General features: G+C 46.0%; 1 protein-coding gene across 1 annotated transcript in view; it reads right to left on the minus strand.

Annotated features, from left to right (window-relative positions):
* Nucleotides 1-24,554, minus strand: part of LOC126237522 (uncharacterized) — a 797,357-nt gene that overhangs the window by 640,730 nt on the left and 132,073 nt on the right. Inside the window, exon 2 of the mRNA XM_049947691.1 lies at nt 5,603-5,669. The gene's annotated coding sequence lies outside the window, so the exon portion shown is untranslated. The remainder of the gene's footprint in view (nt 1-5,602; nt 5,670-24,554) is intronic.

The following is a 24,554-nucleotide window of genomic DNA, read 5'->3' on the forward strand; positions in this document are numbered from 1 at the left end:
CACCAGCAGTTATCTCGCAAACGGTTCGTTTGGCATGGGCCCATCCATCTTTACTTGATCATTTTTGGTTTTACTGTCACATACTTTGAGACATGTCAGTTTTCGCTATTAGTTATTATCCAATATGTATATATAAAAACTTTTTCACTAAAATCTTTTAAAGATCTCAGGAATTACCTTATATGGAAATGAATCGCTCAACTCTTAATATTTAGCGCTGATATAAGATTCAGAACTATTTGCTCAGAGCAGACTGTCGTTGTAGTAGTTATTTTTTAAAAGATGAAACCTATCCGCTTCGTACGGTCACTAGACTTAATTTATTTTTAAACGTCTTATCAGGAGCCCAAAGAAAGGCAACTTAGGCCTGAGGGATGAGAGGACGGTGGGAGGGTGTTCTGGAACCGGCCTCGGGTCCAGGAAACATTGCAGCTGCAGCTGCAGCAGTGCCGGCGATCAGGAGGAGAGAGAAGCAGGTGGGGCCGCAGAGAACGTGCCCCGGCGTTCTGGTCCCCTCCCCACCAAATTCTGCGCTGGAATGGACTGGCTACGTAACTTTAAAAACGTACCGGTCGCCACACCCGCCGGTTTCGGGCGGAATTGGAATGCAAACGAGTTGCGAAGTCTCTTGTGCCGAACTAGCAAACACGCGAATTTCCTATACACATGGCGTTTGTCTCTCATTCTGAGAAAGAAGTAACTACTGTCAGATGATTTCCTGAAACTTGTCATAGAGACTCACAGTGCACGGTGATTTATTGGTGATCGACTGTTTGCGTTGCTCGGCCCGATAAAGCAGATTACGTGCGGCTTCAAGCAGGCTGTGAGCACAGCGACACAGCGACACGTGGCCGGAGTGTGGGGCCGGGTGCGCCAGCCGCGCGTGTCCACCTACCTGGCTGCCGCTGCGCAGGGCGGCACAGTGTCCTAGAGGTGCCAAAAATAACCGGTTATTGAGAAGTAGCAGTTATTTCAGTAACTGCCAACAGTGCCTCGCACCATCTATTTACTGAACATCGTAGTACGCTTTCGCGTCAACTCATCTGAGATTCGGCTACGCTGCAGAGGGATAGACCATCTGGAAGGTGTTCTATATGCCATGGAAAAACTGTGAGACCGCGCGCCATCTGTTGATGCAACTGTGTACTATTTCGTGCGCTTTCACTACTTTCAGAACAAACAATTAAATAAAGTTAATGTCAGAGCTGTGGCTTATAGGAGCGAGAGTAAAGGCATTGCACATATACGGTCGTTCCCTCGAGTCGCCGCTCTGAGCGCCAGTTTAGTCAGGGCGGGCTGTACAAATAGTTACCACAAGGAATTGCAGCGACTATGGAAATAACGGTCAGCGTTCGGTATTTTTCTCTGGTAGTTATCGTTTCCGCTCGCAGTTCTTGTTCTCTGGCAGGTAACGGGTCACCACTACAGGTGACCTGGGAGTTTCTTCTGAATCCAGAACCCGGTGATATTTCCAGAGAGGGTGGTTACTGGAGTGAACAAAATACTTTCATACTGCTACGAAAATAACCGCTGCCCATCGGGGGTTCCACAGTTGGCGAAAAACAGGATTCTGTTCTCTCCATTTCTTGTAGTTCCGGAACAGTTGTCACTACCCTTCCGGCCATTGGTTGCGTTAGAGCGTATTGACTGTCATTTCGTGTTCTTGTTTTTCTCTGTTGCCACTAGGCTAGTACTACTAACAGTAGTCTCATACATGGAGAGCCATGAAATATTGTCAAGGGTATGGAGCATGTTGATATTTTTTGGAGGGTTTTACACTTACTGAAATATTTGAATACTGTAGACGATCTAAAAATGGAAATAATAGAGTATCTTCTCAAAGTATACCTTACCCCCATTGCTTAGTGGAATCATTATGATGAAAAAGTGCTGGTGCTGTATCACATGAATCTCATTAAAGTGTATGTTATCAACCTGAGTACAAAAAGCTTGTGCACTTTGGTGAAGCACAGCTTTGTGGCTTTACTAAGAGAACGAGTTTTCTCAATTTATACACATTCATTCCATATGGGCTTCTTTTATTTAATTAGTTTTGGGCCATTGACTTTGAAAGATTTTCTACATAATAATGAGCACACGAATTTTATACAGGAAAACTGTACAATCGGATATTTACACTTCAGACACATGTGTGCCAAATTAACCGTTTGCTGGAGGCATATTTGCAACGCATACTGGTAAGCTTACAACAATTATCAGATCAGTTGGTTTATCAGTGGTATTTAAATAAAAGTATAGAGTGACTTACATTAGGGCCTACTGGTGGTTGTGCTTCTTACCTGAACGTTTTTGAATAATTTATGGTTTTTTGTTTTCAAAGGGCTCACGTCAGTTCATTTTCTATTATGTTAAGCAACACTAAAAAACTGTCAGATGCACTCATTGCTATGTTGAGGTTTGTTATAAGCAAAACTTAGTCCTTATTTTGTGTGCTGACCTGTCTCGTTCATGAATTAGTCTGTTACACATTCAGACAGTTAACTGTCACGACATTAGATTGTAGAAACAAAAAAAGTCAAAGCAGGCAGACGGCATTGACAGATGAAGTGTTTATTGCTGCCTCGTGTGTATGACAGAAGGGGGAAAAAAGCAAAACATGGATCGATAGGTAAAGTATTCCACAGGACATGGAATTTTGTTATTGAGAAATTTCAGAAAACTTAATGCAAATTCGTATTCCTAACATCAATACTATTAATTCAGACTCTCACAATCTGGATACCCAAAGAAGAATTATATCAACAGAGTAAAACCGGTATAGTAATGACGCCTGAGGCGTTTAAATCTGTTACCCTTACGAGAACAACACAACCAGTCATCCACTGGAATTCCGCGTACAATAATGCCAAATGTAAGAGACACACAACAAAGTGAACGTTTGCAGAAATATCGCTTAGTCATTCTCCCATCAGAAAATTAAGAGCCCCACGGTAGCTGAAGAAATCCAGCTGTTTTCCGAATCTCACATAAAACTTGGATTAGCGTACTCAACGCTTTCCTCAATCGTACAAGAGTAAACGAATCTATCACGTTACTTATATTTTTGTGTTGTATTACAAGGCTGTACACTGATTCTATTAAGAGACCACCACAAGAAATTAAGCTTGGAATTTTACCTTCAGTATTCAGCTTACGTATTTGTTCACACTTAAAAAAGCACGTTTTTAATGTTTCACTTAAACAGTGCTGTGGCGAAGTTCCGTGTACTTTTTGTCGCAGTTGCGAGGATAATATTTATGATAGCGATAACAACCATCGAACACATAATATGAGACCCCAATAATCGCCTCAACATCATCTGAAATAACATCAACTGAAATGTAACGCGCAGATATCATCAACTGAAATAACATCAACTGAAATGTAGCGCGCAGATAATTAGGTAAGGTCGTGGCACGATTCGTACGAGATTCCTGCCACGTTGCACTAATCGCAGTTGTAATCATACTGATAACTAAACTGACGGAGTCCACCTACTTCGTTATTTAACTGTAACCAAATGGCTCTGAGCACTATGGGACTTAACAGCTATGGTCATCAGTCCCCTAGAACTTAGAACTACTTAAACCTAACTAACCTAAGGACAGCACACAACGCCCAGCCATCACGAGGCAGAGAAAATCCCTGACCCCGCCGGGAATCGAACCCGGGAACCCGGGCGTGGGAAGCGAGAACGCTACCGCACGACCACGAGATGCGGGCATAACTGTAACCCCGACTTGAGTATTCGGTAGTGAAAAATAACGGACAGTTAAAAATAACGGTTGTAAGTAAATAACTGTAACGGTGATAACGGTTATTCCAGAGTAACCGCCGGCCCACCTGTAGTGGGTGTTCGGTGCAGCGCTCCTGTGGCGCCTCCTCGCTTCTGAATGGCTAGCCGGCACGTCTCTCTGTCTTTCGTCTTTGTCGAGCACCTCACTTGCTGTTGCGTTACATCCCCATTTACTGCGCTGTGAGACCCAGCCGCCAACACTGTCCCTTTCCAGAACGGCTACAGACAAAGCTGCGTGTATAGAAATCTGCAGACCTCGTATTCCACTGAGTCGCAAATCTTAACACTGCCACGAAACCTGCCCCGGCGACCCTGCCTGCCCACTTCCCCCGTCTTCGTCTGGAGGCAGTTCGCAATCGCACATACCCGTTGCGACCAGTTCCCTTCGAGGTCGACGCTCTTACCACCAGTCTGACTAAAATTTTCAATCTTCCGGTGACTCTTTCCTGCACTTCAGAGTCAGAAAATTTCTGCACACGCTGCTGGATTAGCATCTCTGGGCGAGAGGATGCGGCGGAGCCTCGCAGTTGCTTCCCACGCTAGTGCAACGGGCGTGCGAGGAACGCGTGTGCGCTCTCGAAAGGTGGAACAGCGGTGCCGGCAGAGTGCGTGCGAGAAGTACTGAGGCGAAAGACAGATCTGCCGGCTGCACACTTGTTAGCGACAGATAAAGACGTTGCTAACGGTTCGATTCTTCTCACACTTTGCTGCATAATGAGTATTTTGTTGCGGATTGTGTACAAATGTTGCTGTAGTCGAACTCGTCTGATATCAATCAGACAGTGCGTGGTTCGCTTACGGAACCAGTGACTGAGAACGCAGACAGATCCAGAAGGAATAGCTTCATCCATTATGCATTGACAAAGGCGGAGTCGTGAACTTTATGGTACACGCACATCCTTGAGCACAGTGTAAACCGTAAATACGACAAACGTTTTTAATAGATTTCCGTAAAGAGTTTGAGACAAATCGCAGGTTTTAAAATTTTCCTTACTGGCAGATTCCTAGTTCCTGCTGGAATACTTTCGGTGAACTCAGTTTTCTATTATAGAAAAAGTTACTCACAGAAATAAACTGAAAAGTAGCAAAATGAAATAAGAAAAGAAAGGATTTTTTACAAATGCAAAATTTAACTACGAAGTCATAGTACTAGTGGACAAGTTTTTTATGTAGGGTAGTTTAGAGCATCGACTGTATGGAGAACAAAAGAAGTAAGCACTGCAGTGGAGCTGCAAAAATAAACGTAATTTTCACAACTAAGTTTCGAATATGCACGAACGGATAGGTGCAGCTTCTGACACGCAACAGTGACATTTTAGCGCCTAAAGGAAGAACAGTTCAAAAAAGTTAGGATTCGCCAGGAAGCAAAGGAGACAGGGCATGTTGGGAGATTCCTGGACAGACACGAATAAAAAAAAAATGTATCTGGAAACAGGATGAGCAGGTTAACTCAGTGCAACCGCAACGAGCACACACTGGTGGACGGACGGGAGGTGGCCACGTGACGTCACAGGGCAGAGCGCAGCCTGCCGGCCGTCACGCCACACCTGGACTTGGATGACGAGTGGGCCCGCTGACTTAAAACAGTTCCTCCTGCTCCTATTTCACTGCCTTTACAACAGTAGTGTGTGGCACGTGCAACACAGCACACGGCAGGGGCACCGCGGAGTCCACAGCTTGCCCCACAGCCGCACTGCCCAGTCTATGGAAGTGCGCTGGTGAGGGGGCGAGGGGCATTAATCGTTAGCAATTTCCCACTGACAGCACTGTTGTACATTAGTTTTACGCAGCCGCCGCTGGACTCACCTTTTCCGGGCCAGCTCTGCCGGAAAGCTCGAGGAAACACGGGCGCCCCGCCAGCGGCTCGCCGGACCTGTGGACAGTCACACCACATTGCGTTACATCACATTACATTACAACTTACAGGCATCTGCTCGTCTGGTAGTCTCCGGGACAAACACTGCTGTCTGTGCTAGCCTGTAATGAACAAGCCTCTTCATCTCTCAACAACTTCATCCATACCAACTGGCTCCTGTCACCGAGATTTAGTCTCCACGGGCAACTTTTCCACACCACGCTTCTATTCTGTTCTCCTCTTCTCGTCTGCACTATTCGTCGTTTACGAGTTCACTTGGACACAACGCCACACTACAAATACATTCACAAAAATATTTCCTTACATTTAAATTTACACCATCCAGTCACATTAATGTGATAGTCGGCTACCTTCTACGCCAACGTCCAATAACCCCTCACAGCATTGGAGGGTACATAAAACGTATCGTGGGGACTAGGAAAAGAATGCTTTCGTTCTCGTAATGCGGAAACAGAGTGATTTATCTGACGTCGACTTTCGGGCCGAAGGTGGAAGCATTCGTTAACTGTTCGTGTGTCGCCGCGGTCAAACTATACGGTCCACGGCAAAACGGCTCGAACCGAAACCGGCACCGACGCAACTATTGTGCATCGAGGGCCGCAGATGAGGCCGGGTGTGGCGGTGTCTACAGGCGCGGCGCCTGTACAGCAACTGACCGCGGGGCTGCCAACACTGGCCGCTCAGCGGACGCCACTGCGTGCGTGCAGGCGAGCGCAGCCGGCACCCGTGCTGGCGTCATGCACGCCAGTACCGCAGCAGTGTGTGGCGACCGGTGGCTTTTTCGCACGAACCACGCTTTGTGCTCCATCGCCGTGGGCGTCTACGGCCCTGCAACAATTCTCGGAAGGGGCCAGGCCGGAGCAGGCAGCGTTACGACCTGGAGTGTGTTTTTGTCGTTTTCCTGGGTCATCTCGTCATTCTGGACGGCACAATTAATCACCGTAAGTATGCGTCTATCCTTGCGGAACACGTACAGTTTGTTTTTCCTCGGCACGATGACTCGCAGAAACAGGACGATGCAACGTGTCACACAGCTCGCAGCCTACCGTACTACTTCACCGGTCACGAACACCCCGCTCCCCTCGGATTTAAAGCCAGTGGAGAATCTGCGGTCCAACTCGGCACCTCAACCGAGCTGTTCGTGCCACGGATCCTCATCCGGCCGCGCCATCCGTACCTTCGAGAACCCCACTGAGACTGTTTCTCCACGCGTCGCAGCGGCTCTCCACCACCGGACAAACGGACAGAATGAGACTCCGAATGGCAAATCTCCTGACAGGCTGCAGCACCTTCATTAAACTCCTGGGACAGTCAGCCTCAAGCAGGGCTGAAGCAACGGACTGGAAACAAATTCACAAGGATTTCGTAAGGACGTACGGGGCGTGTTACTACGACTCTAAAGAGGTAGGACAAAAAACCTACGTCTATACAAAATATCCACCAACAACATGAAACTTGCCCAACTAAATTAGACGAGAAGTGGCTTAGTGTGGACGGAGCTAATTAAACGAATAGAGAAGGAATCTGCTAACGTACCGGGTGATCAAAAAGTCAGTATAAAATTGAAAAATTAATAAACAATGGAATAATAATGTAGATAGAGGTAAAAATTGACACACATGCTTGGAATGACATGCGGTTTTATTAGAACAAAAAAAAAGTATTGCTACACGCGTGTTAGCTCTCTTGCGCGCGTCGTTTGGTGTTGATCGTGTGCTCAGCCGCCACTTTCGTCATGCTTCGCCTCCCAGGTCCCCAGACCTCAGTCCGTGCGATTATTGGCTTTCGGATTACCTGAAGTTGCAAGTGCATCGTGATCGACCGACATCTCTAGGGATGCTGAAAGACAACATCCGACGCCAATGCCTCACCATAACTCCGGACATGCTTTACAGTGCTGTTCACAACATTATTCCTCGACTGCAGCTATTGTTGAGGAATGATGGTGGACATATTGAGCATTTCCTGTAAAGAACATCATCTTTGCTTTGTCTTACTTTGTTATGCTAATTATTTCTATTCTGATCAGATGGAGCGCCATTTGTCGGACATTTTTTGAACGTTTGTATTTTTTTGGTTCTAATAAAACCCCATATCATTCCAAGCATGTGTGTCAATTTGTATCTCTCTATCTACATTATTCCGTGATTTATTCAGTTTTCAAATTTATACTGACTTTTTGATCACCGCCGGCCGAAGTGGCCGTGCGGTTAAAGGCGCTGCAGTCTGGAACCGCAGGACCGCTACGGTCGCAGGTTCGAATCCTGCCTCAGGCATGGATGTTTGTGATGTCCTTAGGTTAGTTAGGTTTAACTAGTTCTAAGTTCTAGGGGACTAATGACCTCAGCAGTTGAGTCCCATAGTGCTCAGAGCCATTTTTTTTTCACCCGGTATTTTGCTAAAAAAAACATACATTTGCAATGGGAAAATACGTGGCAATACAATGCAAGCATAGGTTCCACACGAGCAAAGGCAGCACTCGTCGCGACAAACACACACATAACACCGCGGAACACGGAAAACACAGTAACAATAGAGATCACACTAGGCAGGGAACACGGCGTAATCTCTTCCGTGTATGCTTAACGTTCACTCGAAATAGAAGCATTCACAAATAAAATAAGAGGGATAAAGTTCGACAGAGGCAATCGCCTACTAATACACATCGACGTCAATGCACACTTGATGCTCCGACATGCCAACAGACCGAACGCCAGAGGGCAGAACGTTGCAGACACAATAAACGAATGTAACCTCTTCGTAGTGAGTAAAGCGGAACCACCACCGACCTCTGTGGATATTCAGCTAGAACCAGTAACTTTGACATTATTCTGGCAAATCAAATATCAGACGCACACACCGTAAACTAGCACATCCTAGACAGTCACAAATGTGATCAGAACGTGATAGTAACAAAGCTAATGAGACACACACACACACACACACACACACACACACACACACACACACACACACACACACACACACACACACCACCCACGGTTGCTGCTACACACGGCAAACTGGAAAACTCATAGAGGAGATCACTCACTAACTTGCGCTGATGTCAGAGTTTACACACTGACACATATACTATAAAAATCGCAGTCAGCTGCCACACCAACAGCACGAAAAACGGAAACAGGGAATGTCATGGTCCACAACGTTGACAAGACTCCAGAAATACTCATGAGACTGCATCAAAGGCCAAAAACAGCACAAGAACGGTAAATCAGACTCCAAATCTATCGCGACGCTAAAGACAGGCATAAAACCGAACCTAACACGACAAGACAGAATGACTGGGACAACTTTGTGTGGACTCAGTTAGAAAAGAACACTTAGAAGATGCGACAAACCCACTAAAGACACAATCTACATTACACTTGTCGGTCCTCTGCTGGAATACTGCTGCGCGGTAAGAGATCCTTATCAGGTAGGATTGACAGAGGACATCGGAAAAGTGCAAAGAAGGGCGGCTCGTTTCGTGTTATCGCGCAATAGGGGTGAGAGTGTGACATATGATACGCGAGTTGGGGTTGCAGTCACTGAAACAAAGGCGGTTTTCTTTGCGGCGAGATCTATTTACGAAATTTCAATCACCAACATTCTCTTCCGAATGCGAAAATATTTTGTTGGCACCCCCCTACGTAGGGAGAAATGATCAACATAATAAAATAAGAGAAATCAGAGTTCGAACGGAGAGTGGAATGGTAGAGAAGTAGTATGAAAATGGTTCGATGAACCCTCTGCCAGGCACTTAAGTGTGAATTGCGGAGTAACTACGTAGATGTAGACTCTTGCACCAACATGGAGCGTGCGAGAGAAGCTGATTAGTACCGAGTGGCCCTCCTCGGCCAGATGACTCGGCATAATGTTTCGACTTCTCAAATAGGCTAACCCGTCACAGGCTCCAGTCAATACTCAAAAGCGTCTTTCGAATACACGAAACCTGGTACCTCAATATACCAAACGCGCACTCCACTATTTAATGAACACGACAAAGCCTTTAGGTAAAAACTTTACTTTCCTCATTATTAGTGACTTTACATTTTGGGTAAGGTCACAAAGTCTTTTATTAACGGAAATGTCCCATCACCTACAAAGAGATAACGACTTTCATTCTGTTGTCCAGAAAGTGCTTTACCTCCCGGTATAGTTAGCACAGTCCTATCAGTCGGCTTTTTTCCTAACAATGAATGAGAAAAAAATGTTTGCGTCACTAAACAGGCACACTGACTACACGTCCTCAGAAGTTAACTTGTGATGAGCATCAGCAATAGTCGTTCAGGCTACAGAGCAATGCCGTTAAGAGCCGAAATAAGAGGAACACGACAACAGAGGTTTTCTCACTGTAAAGCGACTTCAGACTCTCAGTTTAATTTCACTTTCTGTCAAACTGCCAGTTTCTCCTATGTGTAAAAACTAAACGCTGAAAGGAAAACTCAAACCGAGACTGAGAACTGACGGGGTGGATAGACCTACTACTCTCATTTCAGTTCTTAGTATTCCTAACAACAGCACGCCCCCTCAGATCTAGTAGTAAATTGGGCCCGTCAAAAAATGAACACAGATCAAGGATGAAAACAGGAAGGTGTACTGAACTGTGAAGAAAGAAGCAAAATAGAAAAAGTGAACCATCCAAGTCCAAAATGTGTAACAGTGAGAGGACAGCAAGACCTACGGGGGTCGTGGCTGTAAGGTCACGGTGTTGGACTACCAAACAACCCACCCTTATTCAAATCTCGATTTTTTTCAGTTACAGATACATTTTTATTTCACATTGCTACTTTATTTAAGAATTGTTTATCTCCACCATATAAAATATTCAAAATATGTCTTTTGTACTTAGCCATCTTGCCTTTCAACTCCTTCCCTCATTTATAAAATATACCACAAACTTATTTCAACAATATTTGGCACCATTACCTACATCTCGGCTGCTGGTGACGTCTTGTTGATCTACCAGGCCTTGCACTTTAGTAATCTCATTTGAATTCATATCATCTAAAACGGGCGTAATGTATGAATGCTGACACCATATTAATAGAAAACTGTGAAGATAACTGCCTGTCAAGACGAGGATATTCATACGTTTTACGTCATATAAATTTATAGCAGAATGGAAAATTCTAAATTTATCTGACGGTATGCCGAACGCATTTTCGACAATTCTTCTAGTACTCGATATTCTGTAGCTGAAGACCATCCGATCGTTTATTACATAGTTCTACAAAGTTTCGCATTAATAGAAATGCTTCGGCTTCCCACGCCTACATACCGTAGCTGGTTGGTACCATCTTTTGGATTTTCATTAGGAAGTAACTGCAAACTGTTGGTAGTTAAACGTTCGCAAATTTTAGTATTAATAATTACGACCCCATCTGATAGACTTCCATTTGTTTCAACATCACTCATCATAAAATCATAATAGCCATTAGAACAATACTATGAAACTTACTGTAATTGCAGTACAGTCATGCAATTCCTCTTGGTGCAGTTGTGCGCCGTGCTTGATATCGAAAATTTTGAAACTGACATCTATCACGAAAACAAAAGCAAAATGAGGATAATGGAATGTAGTCGAATTAAGTCGGGTGATGCTGAGGGAATTAGATTAGGAAATGAGACACTTAAAGTAGTAAAGGAGTTTTGCTATTTAGGGAGCAAAATAACTGATGATGGTCGAAGTAGAGAGGATATAAAATGTAGACCGGCAATGGCAAGGAAAGCGTTTCTGAAGAAGAGAAATTTGTTAACATCGAGTATAGATTCAAGTGTCAGGAAGTCGTATTTGTATGGAGTGTAGCAATGTATGGAAGTGAAACATGGACGATAAATAGTTTAGACAAGAAGAGAATAGAAGCTTTCGAAATGTGGTGCTACGGAATAATGCTGAAGATTAGATGGGTAGATCACATAACTAATGAGGAGGTATTGAATAGAATTGGGGAGGAGTCTGTTGCACAACTTGACTAGGATCGGTTGGTAGGACATGTTCTGAGGCATCAAGGGATCACAAATTTAGTATTGCAGGGCAGCGTGGAGGGTAAAAATCGTAGAGGGAGACCAAGAGATGAATACACTAAGCAGATTCAGAAGAATGTAGGCTGCAGTACATACTGGGAGATGAAGTAGCTTGCACAGGATAGAGTAGCATGGATAGCTGCATCAAACCAGTCTCAGGACTGAAGACCACAACAACATATATCACGAAAACCTCGTGTTTTCTTTTCTTAATTTCAGGACAACTCTCAGTCCATCAGTGACAAAGATGGAGATTATGATGAATGTTCTGTGCACGGTCAATCATCAGATCAAGAATTTACAAGACTCACCCTATCTTCCTCTACATCTACATATATACTCCGCTAGCAACCAAGCGGTGTGTGACGGAGGGCACTATCCGCGCCAAAGTCATACACCCCCCCTCTCTATGTTGCACTCGCGGATCGCGCGAGGGAAAAACGATTGTCTGAACGCTTGAGTACGAGCTCTAATTTCCCTTATCTTTGAATGGTGGTCATTGCGCGATTTGAAAGTCGGTGGTAATATGTGCTCTACATCCTCGGCAATGATCGGATTTTGGAATTTAGTGAGCAGCCCCTTCCGTTTAGCGCGTCTATCTGCAAGTGTGTCCCACTCCAAACTTTCTATGAGATTTGTAAGGCTCACGCGATGGCTAAATGTACCAGTCATAAATCTTGCCGCTCGTCTTTGGAGCTTTTAAATTTCCTTTGTTGAAGGACTGCAACGTTTCAGGATTCTACCAACAAACCTCAATCTAGAGTTCGCCTTAACCGTTACTTGTGTAATCTGACCGTTGCATTTGAGTTCATTTCGAATAGTCACATCCAGACACTTCACAGATGTTACCGCTTCCAAAGACTGGGCATTTACTTTGTACTCTTACATTAATGGGGATTTTCGCTTTGTTATACGCATTACGTTACACTTACTAATATTGAGAGATAACTGCCAGTCATTACACCACGCATTTATTTTCTGCAAATCCTCATTGATTTGTTCACAACTTTCGTGTGATGCTACTTTCCTGTAGACTACAGCATCATCGGCAAACAGTCTAAGGCCGCTGTCAATACCATCAACCAGATCGTTTATGTAAATCGTAAAAAGCAGCGGACCTATTACGCTGCCCTGAGGCACACCTCATGTTACGCTTGTTTCTGTTGAAGTCTCTATATTCAGGGCTACATATTGCTCTGTCTGTTAGAAAACTTTTTAATCAACCGCATACGTCATCGGTTAGACCGTAAGCGCGCACTTTTTGGAGCAAGCGACAGTGCGGAACTGAGCCGAACGCCTATCGAAAGTCAAGGAATATGGCATCAACCTGGGAGCCGGTATCTAGAGCCTGTTGTATATCAAGCACAAAGAGGGCAACTGTGTCCCGCATGGCCGCTGTTTTCTAAAACCGTGCTGTTTTCTGAGATTAGCTTCTCAGAGTCTAGAAAGGTCATTTTGTCTGAACACAAAATATGTTCCACGATTCTACAACAAAGCGATATCAGTGAAATTGGCCGGTAATTATGTGCATCCGTTTTTCTACCCTTTTTATAGATTGCTATGAGCTGGGCCTTCTTGCAGTCCCGTGGAACTTTCCGCTGCTTCAATGATCCTTGACAGGTGCCGGATGATAATGGTGCTATATTCATCATCAGGGAACGATCGGTTGATGGGGAGCAAACGGTCAGCGGGTAGTAAAAAGAACGAAGTTCCTTCACGCAAGAAAGTGCTACAATTGGTGACCGTGAGGTTGGAAAAGGCCGAAGGTATACCAGTAGGAAACCATATTGCCGATGGACTGAGTGATATGCTTCAAGAAATGCTACCTTACGCCACGAAACTTGGAGACCTTGCTATATTTGAGGGGCATAGAAAACTCTGAATGTATTTTCCTCAATAGTGACGCCGCAGGTGGCAGACGAACCACAGAGCGAGTTTTCGACATCGTAGAGATAACAAAGTTATTTTTTGACGCCAGTGCCGACACCGGGTCATTTTTCAACGTCGCAGCCATCCCAGCCACGCCTGTTTAACCACTCTGCCACAGACGCGAGGTCAATTTTCCACGAAGTGCTTCGACCCACCTAAAATCTCAATCTCGCCCTTACCGTTTCACGAGAGGTACTAGCCTCCCTCATACTGGTGTCCCGCTTCTCTGTAACAACCGTCACAAGGCACGGCAACACCAGATACGCATCCTCGTTCGTCCGCAAGTATTTCAACCAGTCTCGTGGTTCTAAGCGAAGTTGCTTCATTAAATTAAGAAACGAAGGTTTGCTCCATTTCCTTCTTTTCTTCCGCTCTTTCTTCAAAACCAGAGCTAAGGCTGTTGCAAAGAGACGGTGACGGTCTTCATCCACGAGTTAATATTATCTACACTTAACTCGGGAAACACGTGTACACACTGTCGTGGGCTGGACAAACTTAGTGCCGAACTGAAATGAAACGAGAACGGAAAGTGGACTGAGACGCGATACGGCCATCTAACAGCACCTCTCTCGTCAAACTGCCTTCGTGCTGTGCTGTGCTACGCAACCCGACTGCCGCCCCGTCCTTCTAACCGCGTACTGTCCAGCTGCACGCTCTCGACGGTGCTTACCAGAATGGGCAATGCACAACTACGGAACAGTGCCGAATTCACAAATTTAAAAATTGTACAAGTAATGCAGAGGCACTGAGTCGTTCAGTGAGAAAAGAAGTGTAGGGCGTATGGCACAACTTGCCCAAAAGAAGGAATTTGTCCGTAGGGCAAATCCTGAAGCGTCGAGGAGCTACAGGAGCCAGGTTCTGGTCGGATGCGGGCTGCGGCAGTCAGGAACAGACCCCCCCCCTCCCCTCCCAAAGGGCAGGGCAGGCCGACACCCGCACCGCCTAAGTTCAACAAACGTCTCCGTGTCATTGTAACTGTGGGCAACTCTAGGCTTATACCGGTGACGCAGAATTCAAGCAAAATCGTGGAACACGTCTTACGTTCGCGCGTCATTCGCGTTTTTGGAAAACGAAAATCTCTACAAATTCCTACCGGGATTTCACGAACCTCAGCTCGCTCTCTTCGTCCGTGAGATTCACAGAAGAGCAGGGACACGCGTCCAGGTTCACGCCGTATTCATTCACTTGGCGATGCTTTCTATCAAATTCCGTATGGTCATCAGGTGAACAAAATACGTGCTTAGTGATGACACGATGCAGGACTTTCTTCAGATGTAGCTCGATACGTCGTTCATAACGGAAGAAACTTGACGAATGTATTTTGGGAAGTACGTCCAGGAACAGTGTAGAGGGCCGCTGCCGTTTACAATTTGTATTGATGATCCGGACGATGGTACTTTGTGTATTAGGGCTGCAACGTCACAAGACGGCAGCGAAAGGCTGGAGCGACTACCGGGTGAACCACGAACGTAAATTACGTAACGTAAATATCGCACAAATAGGCGAAGACATCCACTGCTGTTCCGCAGTGGTATTGGCGAACAATCGTTGGAAATAGTCACTACTGTAAAGTACCTAACAGTGACCGTTCAGATCGAAAATGGGGTGACAGCATAAAACAGGTAGTAGGAAAAGCAAATACCAGGCTGTGATTTTTTGAAAAAAATATTATGGAAGTGCAATCTACTCACTAAATAAATTCTTCAGAAAACACTTGTTCGACCGATTCTTGACTTCCACTCACGAGTTTGGGAACTATGAATACTGTAGAGCCGTCCAACACGGTTGCTATACTCGACTCAATCCGCGACTGAGAACTCCGTCTTCGTATCAGTCATCGATTGGCGTATAAACAGAGAAATTCTACCGTGCACTTCCCCTTACTGGCACAGGTTTGTCAAGGACGCAGTTCAGATTGAACTACCATGGGACCTTATCAATAGCGATGCAGGTCTTTGCTTAAATTCTATCTGGTATCTTCCTCTGTCACTGGACAATCGGCGCGACAGAGCTACCGCTACTTGTTCAGCTTTTGCTGGTTAGTGTTTCAGTAACACCTAGGACTGGCTTTCTTTTGTTTTGCGCGCGCGGGCGCGCACGTGTGTGTGTATGTGTGTGTGTGTGTGGGGGGGGGGGGGGCGCTATAGCTGTGGTATGATTGCGTGAGTAGCTGAGTACCACTTATTTGTTGTCGCCTGTTCTATTCCCCACAAGAGGTAATTTCGATAGCGTTGCTTGGATACAGGGCGTTGAGGGGGGGGGGGGGGGGGAGGTGCCGTTTAAACTGTTGACTGAACTTATCAAGACACCGACAGTATTATCAACACTGAGGCAACTATATGGTACAACCACAAAAGGCTACAGATACAAAACACAGAATCTCCTTAAACAACTTCCTGACGATGACAACATTCGGGACAACCAACTTCACACCGCGCTTCGCAGACTACTTTATGACAAATACGATAACGAAGGTCCACCATCCCCTTTGCTCGCGAGGAAGTTGCATTGGCAATACACAAAGCAAAGAACAAAAAGGCTCCGGGCCCTGATGACATCCACCCCGAAACCATCAAACTAGCTGCTTCACTTATCGGCAGTTATAATCAAGAAGGCAGACGACAAAGACTCGATCGAACCTGAGACAGGCGCCATACAAACGACACAGCAATACGAGTACATGACAAATACATAGTAGCAATCTTGATTGGCACAGCTGGTGCTTTCGACAACCTTTGGTGGCCGGCGCTGTTTGCAAGATTTAGAGAGATGATTATTCCCCGGGATCCGTACAACATAAGAGATTATTGTGAAAACAGGATAGTGGAACAGAAGACTGGTCGCCAAAAGGTTAAACAGAGGGTGACCAGGGGTTGTCAGCAAGGACTCATCTGAGGGCCGATTTTCTGGGACAGAATGCACTAGAAGACGACGACATAGCAAACGGGGTTATTGCATAGGCTGACGACCTGATGGTCATAGTATATGCAAATTCTGTGTCCCAATTAGAGAGCAAAGCCACGCGGCTCCGCGTGTTTATCGGTCAGTGTTGCACGAACAACAAACTCAGAATAGCAATTAACACAACTGTTAACTCATTCTAAGAGCCGGCCGAAGTGGCCGTGCGGTTAAAGGCGCTGCAGTCTGGAACCGCAAGACCGCTACGGTCGCAGGTTCGAATCCTGCCTCGGGCATGGATGTTTGTGATGTCCTTAGGTTAGTTAGGTTTAACTAGTTCCAAGTTCTAGGGGACTAATGACCTCAGAAGTTGAGTCCCATAGTGCTCAGAGCCATTTGAACCATTCATTGTAAGAGGCACACTGGAAAGAAAGCCAATTATAACGTTAAAAAACACATGTAAAACAGGGAAGCTGTGACAAGACACTTCGGTATTTATACTGACGAACATTTACACGTTAACGAACATGCCACACTAATAATTAACAAGGCGACGAAACTCATACACACAACTTGCAAGACGGAATACTGTACGATACGGACTATCCCTACAGACAGTGAGGACACGTTACACAGACAGTACTCTTTGAGTCAGTAACTTGTTTTTCGCCTACTGACAGGGCACATCGATTATGCTTACGTAAGCATAAAAACACTGTGAGGCGCTTCCAGACGAGTGTTCTCCTGAGAATCTCGGTGGCTCGACTGAGGCACTGTGTGTGGTACTGGCAGTTTTTCCTACAGACATTACAACTGTGCCGATCTTCGGCCGCGAGTGTTAAGGTCGATACTGACCTCGCCAGAGATACTGGGGGCGGCGCGTCGGCGGCGAGGGCTGGAGGATTAGGCAGTGCTGAGCGAGACGGACGGAACGGCAGAGTGCTGGGGTCCGAATTGTGCATTTAACAATTGTGGAACTCTGTGGTTGTGCGCTGATGGTGAAACCGTGACGCTTTGGAATTCAGCGCTGCTGTGAAAGGATAAGCCGCGGGCTCTGCAATTGTGTGGACGCAGTCAGTGCGAGCCGTGGGTGTTTCCCCACGGCAGATAAACAAGACAGCGTGGGCCGAACCTGAACACGATGTGCCGTAGCATGTTCGCCCACCACAGTAAGGATGTCATGATACTGGAGAAGAAAGTAGTGGAACACGTACGGTACGTGTATTAACCTTCAGTGACTTCTGCGCCGTTAGTTTGCTTAACTGTGTGGAGATTGAGCAGTAACTGTCATTTTTCAAAGGAACTGACGAGTGTGTAAAAGAGTGGCAAATGCCGGATGGGCGTTGTCATAAAGTTATTATATTTCTTATTTGTGAACATAATTTTGTTGTCAGGATTACTCACTGGATAGATTTGAAATTCAGTTCTGCGCTGTAGTTCAGCGGGTTATAAATACTGGAATTTACCGTATCTACTAATTGTGAGTTTTGTACACTGTATGTTTATCTGCGTGTTAAATGAGAGTTAATTTTGAAGTTTGAAAGGTACCTTTCTACCATTACGATTCAGTAAGTTTTTATTTGGAAGTGATGTTGTTTGCTACTGTTATTGGTTGAGGATTTATTACTCAAAGGACAAGTTATTTAATCAGTCTTTTATGAAGCGTTTTAAGAAGTGCACGATGGGGGTGCGAATTGTCGTCCACGAAGACGAATGCCTCGCCAATATGCTGCTGATACGGTTGCACTACCGGGTGGAGGATGGCATTCACGTATCGTACAGCCATTGCGGTGCCTTCCATGACCACCAGCGGCGTACGTCGGCCCCACATAATGCCACCCCAAAACATCAGGGATCCTCCACCTTGCTGCACTCGTTGGACAGTGTGTCTAAGGCGTTCAGCCTGAGCGGGTTGCGTCCAAACACGTCACCGACGATTGTCTGGTTGAAGGCACATGCGACACTCATCGGTGAAGAGAACGTGTTATCAATCCTGAGCGGTCGATTCGGCATGTTGTTGGACCCATCTGTACTACGTTTCATCGTGTCGTGGTTGGGAAGATGGACCTCGCCATGGGCGTCGGAAGTGAAGCTGCGCATCATGCAGCCTATTGCGCACAGTTTGAGTCGTAACACGACGTCCTGTGGCTGCACGAAAAGCGTTATTCAACACAATGACGTTGCTGTCAGGGTTGCTCCGAGCGACAATCCGTAGGTAGCGGTCATCCACTGCAGTAGTAGCCCTTGGGCGGCCTGAGCGAGGCATGTCATCGACAGTTCCTGTCTCTCTGTATCTCCTCCATGTCCGAACAACACCGCTTTGGTAACTCCGAGACGCCTGGACACCTCCCGTGTTGAGAGCCCTTCCTGGCACAAAGTAACAATGCAGACGCGATCAAACCGCGGTATTGACCGTCTGGGCACGGCTGAACTACAGAGAACACGAGCCGTGTACCTCCTTCCTGGTGGAATGAGTGGACCTGATCGGCTGTCGGACCCCCTTACATCTAATAGGCGCTGCTCATGCACGGTTGTTTACATCTTAGGGCGCATTTAGTGACATCTCTCTACAGTCAAATGGACTGTGTCTGTGATACAATATCTACAGTCAACGTCTGTCTTTAGGAGTTCTGGGAACCGGGCTGATACAAAACTTTTCTTGTGTGTTTATATCATCACAGTCAAGACAACATATGTAACAGATGTAACCCTACACATAGAAGGTATAAAGGGAAGAACTGTGCAATCATACCCAAGTCAAATTGGAATGTCTTGTTTATTCCATTAAATACACTCTTAATTGTAATTTAAAATATATCCACAGTCTATTACAATTTAAGTTAGAAACAAGTGTATGTATAGATTTGTATCTTTAGTATTTTTATTTATTATATCCTTTTGTAAAAGTCTCAGAACATGTAACATTAATAAAACTGAATTTGTATAATACGTAAAAATCAGACAATGTACGACCTGCTATATAACACATAAATAAATAAAAAGAAATAAATAAAATTATTTTGGTGGGCGATCAAATGATCCGCTACCATCCGATAAGCAATTACTGGACATTGTAGGCCTTTTAGGTCTGCGACTGACGAAGTACGTCGCTGCTCTACACACACGTTTGTCTCAGTACTCCAGTTGTGACGACTGCCCGCCGATTTTGTGATTTTCAGCTACGACGACTGTTTTAGAATCGCAATTTCGGATAATTCTATGCGGTACTGTGCGACAGAGAAGTGACGTGGCGACACGGGGGGGGGGGGGGGGGGGGTGCAGCGACCGCGCGGAGCTCGGCTGCAGCCCCCGCGGCTGCGCTCGGCCTACACGAGGCTGGCCGGCGGCGCCACTCTGCGTCTCCCGAGAGCTACGGCTTCTTTCTCCCAAAGATCCGAACTCGAGCTGCCGGAGCAGGTAGGTGAGCGTGCCGCGGTGACTGCACGCACCCGGCCAGCTGCCGCCGCCCGCCGCCCCTGCTGTGTGCCGCCGTGCGACATCCTCCGCGGGTGCTCCGCACTCCGCCACAAACCTGCCAGCACAGCCGAGCCTTCCCTTCTCCCTCCCCACTGCACATTTTGCCGTTCTTCCCGTTCTACAGCGCTTCTATGCGTAACCCCGAAGCGCTCACACGGTATGACCTGCGACGTGTATTCCCTGCTAATCCCGTAACTCGATACTACTGCCTTCTTTATCCTCGACACGGACACCACCTTAAATTTATCAAAATGGTTCAAATGGCTCTGAGCACTACTGGACTTAACATCTGAGGTCATCAGTCCCCTACAACTTACAACTACTTACACCTAAGGACATCACAAACACACATCCATGCCCTAGGCAGGATTCGAACCTGCGACCGTAGCGGTCACGCGGTTCCAGACTGAAGCGCCTAGAACCGCTCGGCGACATCGGCCGGCTCAAATTTATCCACATTTAAACATGTCTGCCATTTATTATACGAAACAAAAGTTTTATCAGAGAGCTCCAACGGAGTACGTCTTCAGCGACTAAGCTGATAGTACTGTTATTTATTTATTTACACGTCAAGTTCCGTAGGACCAAATTGAGGAAGAACTCTGTCATGGAACGTGTCAGTACATGAAATTACAACATAAAAGTAATAACAGATAAAAATAAAACGTTTATGAACCCAGAAAAAGTGAAATCGTAAGTTTAAGTAAACGCAGTCAAAAAAATAACGCAACTAACACCTTAATTTTTCAAGAAACTCCTCTACAGAACAGAACGAGTGACTCGTGAGGACACGCTTCAGTTTTGATTTCAAACAGTGTACATTACTGCTAAGATTTTTGAAGACTTGTGGCAGCTTCCTGAAAATGTGTGTAGAAGTATACTTCACATCTTTCTGCAAAAAAGGAAGTGCGATCCAAAGGAAGTGCGATCCAAATGCAGGTTTGATTGCTAGCGAGTATTAACGAAGTGAAAGCTGCTAATTCTTCGTAATACGCTGATATTGTTAATACCAAACGACAGTAAAGTATATAAGAGAGAGAGAGAGAGAGAGAGAGAGAGAGAGAGATGAATGTCGAAATATCCAGACTAGTGAACAGGGTTCGACAACAGGTTAGCCAACTTACAGCACTAACTGCCCGAACCGCCCGTTTCTCGGCCAAAAATATCCTTTAACAATGGGAATATAATACCACACGACATAAGCGGTTGAAAAAAGGAAAGTAGACTAATTTTCGTGTCCAACGATGACTTACTTCAGATACCACCGTTCGAATGGTAAAAATAGTAGCATTAAGTCTTTGAACAAGATCCTGAACGTGGGATTTCGACGACAGTTTACTATCTAGCTGAACACCTACAAATTTGAACTGTTCAGTTTCACTAATCATATGCCCATTCTGTGAAATTATAACGTCGGGTTTTCTTGAATTGTGTGTTAGAAACTGTAAAAACTGAGTCTCATTGTGATTTAGCATTAGTTTATTTCCTAGAAGCCATGAACTTCGGTCACGAAGTGCACTATTTGAAACCGAGCCAATCTTACGCACAACATCCTTTACTACCAAGTTAGTGTCATGAGCAAACAGGAATATTTTAGAGTTACTCGTAATACTAGAGGGCATATCATTTATATAAATAAGGAACAGGAGTGGCCACAACACTGACCCCTGGGGCACCCACCACTTGACAGTACCTCACTCAGACCCCACACCACAGCCATTCTAAACACTATGATTAATGATCTTTTGCTGTCTGTTGCTAAACTAAGAGGTGAACAAATTTGTGAGCTACTCCCCGTAATTCCGTAATGATCCGACTTCTGGAGCAATATTTTGTGATGAACACAATCAAACGCCTTAGCTAAATAAAAAAATATGCCTAGCGTTCTAAACATTTTGTTTGACCCATCCAGTACCTCACAGAGAAAAGAGAATATAGCGTTTTCAGTTGATCTGATAGTAAATCGTGTGATGATCCATTATCGTTGCATACACAGCCTTTTCAATAACTTTAGCGAATGCTGTTGACATAGAAGTAGGCCTAAAAGTGTCTACGCGGCCACGTAACAAATCGTTTGCGTGTATCGGCTAAAACAGAGGAGCTGTCACGCTTGACTGGATCACCCCCCGACGCCACTTGAGCTTTTTGTCGAACACTCGCCGTCCGGTACAGCGTACGGCTCTGTGTGTCTGTCGTTAAAACACAGACTTAGTCTTGCATCTAAGACGATATTCTGTTCGTTTTTGCCCTAGTGATTTGAGAACGATGTGTTACGGTATCAATGGCGTTTCAAAGTCCAGTAACACGGAAGCCGGCTGTTCATCTGCATCTACGTACAGTTTGCAATATATCGTCCGTGAAGCGATTAAAAATTCGCATCGGCCACTTTACTCGCGTTACGATTATTTGATGGAGTCCAGCACACTTGCCTAGGATCTTTCGAGTTTCCTTTGCGCTGACGGCCAGTGGGGAAGACGACTGTTTACGATGGAAGGTTGCCAGAGGTAACGGCAGCGTCTGGCCAGATACACTGTGGCTTCCGGTCACACAGCGCCGCCACTCACTAAACGCATTAATCTCCCGCTTGCTCGATAGACTGCGCCTACAGTTTACCCACATGGCAGACACTGAGCGGTCACTCGCTGCAGTTATTCCAGCTCTAGTTATACATTCCTTTGCGCCAAAATAGAGCCGGCCGGTGTGGCCGTGCGGTTCTAGGCGCATCAGTCTGGAACCGCGTGACCGCTACGGTCGCAGGTTCGAATCCTGCCTCGGGCATGGATGTGTGTGATGTCCTTAGGTTAGTTAGGTTTACGTAGTTCTAGGTTCTAGGGGAGTGATGACCACAGATGTTAAGTCCCATAGTGCTCAGAGCCACTTGAACCATTTTGAACCAAAATAGTTGCCAGTTAGGAAGACGAAAGTCACTGTTTTAGAGATAGCGAGAATAATACGTGGATCTACGATATCGTCTACTGCCGTACGTGATGTCTCAGAAGTACTGCCGACAATTCTAAGGTGCGATCTTCGAAGCCGTATTCACCCACCGTACTCACCCGAAGGTGGTTGCTGCATTCATTCCTACCTCAGCCCCCAGTCAGCTAAAGTGCAGTCGGAACCACGCTGCAGCTACGCCACTAACGTAAACGCAACCCAGCCGTTAGGCCTCAGGTTATTCGGTATACGAACGTAAAGATTTAACAACACCTGCTCCAATAAGTTAACCCTGTTACTGTTGATAGAGCTGGCTCATACGGACTTTAGAATCAGCCAGTATAAGAAAGGGGGAAGGCAGCTGGAACACGAAATCGATGATCTCGCGGTACCTTACCTCTCACTCGGGCAGGAGATAAAACATTGAAAAGGATGACTTCCGTATTTGTATAGTATACCATCGTGCTATTTATCTGGTACTTGGGCACTAGAGGTGGTGTTGAGGACCTTTGTACATAACGCGCCAAAAGCTATTTCACGATCAAATATGTTCTTATAATACGCTCGATAATTACGAAAAATAGGCGAGTATGTCACTGAGGATCAGGTTTCCTGAAGAGCAGTCCAAACGATGGAGTAAAGGGAGAGCGCGTGCTTCAGCTGTAGCCACTGCAGTTCCACTGGATTGTGTGTTTGTGTGTGTGTGTCGAACGACAGATAAAACTTTAAATTACTACTCGGTTTGCGCTAGCACCACGTGTTAGCTCTCCTCTAACTGCGTGATTTGGAAGCGGTGGAGGAGAGATTCAGGCCAGCGGGACTGCTTCCTTCTCCTCCTCCTCCTCCTCACGGAGTCCTGCACAAATGAGGAGAGTGACGTCAGCGCCTCTTGCAGCTGCCGTCCCTCGCTGGGACGCGGGAGCCGAGGGAGGGAGGGAGGGAGGGAGGAACCCGCCCCCGCACGAGCACACTGGACTCGCATTCAGCAGGGCGACCGTTCAAAGCCACGTCCGGCCATCTAGGATGAGCTTTCCCGTGATTTCCCTAAATCGCTCCAGGCAAGTGCTAGGACGGTTCCTTACAAAGTGCACGGCCGATTCCCTTCCCCATCCTTGACATAATTAGAGCTTGTGCTCCGCCTCCAATAACCTCGATGTAGATGACACTTACTTCCTTCCCTCACGTGCACACGGGAACTAAGGCGGCCGCCGCGGTTCGGTGATCAGGAATGAATATTCGTCCTCGCGGTAGACGGGGGAAGGTTAATTTTTGGTGTCATTTGGAAAGGTAAGGGCGGGCTAGTGTACTCGTTCCTGGGGTCCTCTCCTCACGTTCCCCTCTTGCGACGTGGCAGGTTGGCGACTGGGAGAAGCGAACCTCAGCACAGCTGGTGCGGTGAGGAGTTCTACTCAGGGGCCATCCCTGTGCAGTGGTCTTCCACAGTCTCGACAGACAGGTTTTACCCCACACAGTTACATCACAATCTTAACTTTATCCAGCAGGAAGACACCGTCAAAAGCAAACATAAACCCTGCGCTCCCCACTTTGTTGTCTTTGGGCCTACAAAGCAAGAGTTGCGTAAAATGGACTCACATCGTCGCAAATTAGCAAGTACTA

Source organism: Schistocerca nitens, chromosome 2 (genome assembly GCF_023898315.1).
Source record: "Schistocerca nitens isolate TAMUIC-IGC-003100 chromosome 2, iqSchNite1.1, whole genome shotgun sequence".
In the NCBI taxonomy this organism is placed as follows: domain Eukaryota; kingdom Metazoa; phylum Arthropoda; class Insecta; order Orthoptera; family Acrididae; genus Schistocerca; species Schistocerca nitens.